Source organism: Anser brachyrhynchus (assembly GCF_964034855.1).
Source record: "Anser brachyrhynchus genome assembly, contig: SCAFFOLD_135, whole genome shotgun sequence".
Lineage (NCBI taxonomy): Eukaryota > Metazoa > Chordata > Aves > Anseriformes > Anatidae > Anser > Anser brachyrhynchus.
The window spans coordinates 383,759-386,058 of NW_027663523.1; positions in this window are offsets into that span (position 1 = coordinate 383,759).

Below are 2,300 nucleotides of genomic sequence, written 5' to 3' on the forward strand. Positions count from 1 at the left end.
GCACCACTGGGGATGCACTGCAGTGAGTCCAGAGAGTGCACTGTCACCACTGGGGATGCAGTACAGTGAGTCCACAGAGTGCACTGGCACCAGTGGGTATGCAGTACAGTGAGTCCAGAGAGTGCACTGGCACCACTGGGGCATGCAGTGCAGTGAGTCCAGAGAGTGCACTGGCACCACGGGGGATGCGGTGCTGGGAGTCCAGAGAGTGCTTTGGCACCAGTGGGGATGCAGTGCAGTTACTCCAGAGACTGCACTGGCACCACTGGGGATGCAGTGCAGTGAGTCCAGAGAGTGCACTGGCACCACTGGGGATGCAGTGCAGTGAGTCCAGAGATTTGCACTGGCACCACTGGGGATGCAGTGCTGTGACTCCAGAGAGCGCACTGGCACCACTGGGGATGCAGTGCAGTGAGTCCAGAGAGTGCACTGGCACCACTGGGGATGCACTGCAGTGAGCCCAGAGAGTGCACTGGCACCAGCGGGGATGCACTGCAGTGAGTCCAGTGAGTGCACTGGCACCACTGGAGAAGCAGTGCAGTGAGTCCAGAGAGTTCAGAGGCACCACTGGTGATGCAGTTTAGTGAGTCCAGAGAGTGCACTGGCACCACTGGGGATGCAGTGCAGTGAGTCCAGTGAGTGTACTGGCACCACTGGGGATGCACTGCTGTGAGTCCAGAGAGTGCACTGGCACCACTGAGAATGCACTTCAATGAGTCTAGAGAGTGCACTGGCACCACTGGGGATGCACTGCAGTGAGTCCAGAGAGTGCAGTGGCACCACTGGGGATGCACTGCAGTGAGTCCAGAGAGTGCTTTGGCACCAGTGGGGATGCACTGCAGTTACTCCAGAGACTGCACTGGCACCACTGGGGATGCAGTGCAGTGAGTCCAGAGAGTGCACTGGCACCAGTGGGGATGCAGTGCAGTGAGTCCAGAGAGTGCACTGGCACCACTGGGGATGCACTGCAGTGAGTCCAGAGAGTGCACTGTCACCACTGGGGATGCAGTACAGTGAGTCCACAGAGTGCACTGGCACCACTGGGGATGCAGTGCCGTGAGTCCAGAGAGTGCACTGGCACCACCGGGGATGCAGTGCAGTGAGTCCAGAGAGTGCACTGGCACCACTGGGGATGCAGTGCAGTGAGTCCAGATATTTGCACTGGCACCACTGGGGATGCAGTGCTGTGACTCCAGAGAGCGCACTGGCACCACTGGGGATGCAGTGCAGTGAGTCCAGAGAGTGCACTGGCACCACTGGGGATGCAGTGCAGTGAGCCCAGAGAGTGCACTGGCACCAGCGGGGATGCACTGCAGTGAGTCCAGTGAGTGCACTGGCACCACTGGTGATGCACTGCAGTGAGTCCAGAGAGTGCAGTGGCACCACTGGTGATGCAGTTTAGTGAGTCCAGAGAGTGCACTGGCACCACTGGGGATGCAGTGCAGTGAGTCCAGTGAGTACACTGGCACCAGTGGGGATGCAGTGCAGTGAGTCCAGAGAGTGCAGTGGCACCACTGGTGATGCAGTTTAGTGAGTCCAGAGAGTGCACTGGCACCACTGGGGATGCACTGCAGTGAGTCCAGAGAGTGCACTGGCACCACTGAGAATGCACTTCAATGAGTCCAGAGAGTGCACTGGCACCACTGGGGATGCACTGCAGTGAGTCCAGAGAGTGCAGTGGCACCACTGGGGATGCACTGCAGTGAGTCCAGAGAGTGCTTTGGCACCAGTGGGGATGCACTGCAGTTACTCCAGAGACTGCACTGGCACCACTGGGGATGCAGTGCAGTGAGTCCAGAGAGTGCACTGGCACCAGTGGGGATGCACTGCAGTGAGTCCAGAGAGTGCACTGGCACCACTGGGGATGCAGTGCAGTGAGTTCAGAGAGTGCACTGTCACCACTGGGGATGCAGTACAGTGAGTCCACAGACTGCACTGGCACCACTGGGGATGCAGTGCAGTGAGTCCAGAGAGTGCACTGGCACCACTGGGGATGCAGTGCAGTGAATCCAGTGAGTGCACTGGCACCACTGGGGATGCAGTGCAGTGAGTCCAGAGAGTGCACTGGCACCACTGGGGATGCAGTGCAGTAAGTCCAGAGAGTGCACTGGCACCACTGGGGATGCACTGCAGTGAGTCCAGAGAGTGCACTGTCACTACTGGGGATGCAGTGCAGTGAGTCCAGAGAGTGCACTGGCACCACTGAGGATGCAGTGCAGTGAGTCCTGAGAGTGCACTGGCACCACTGGTGATGCAGTGCAGTGAGTCCAGAGAGTGCACTGGCACCACTGGTGATGCAC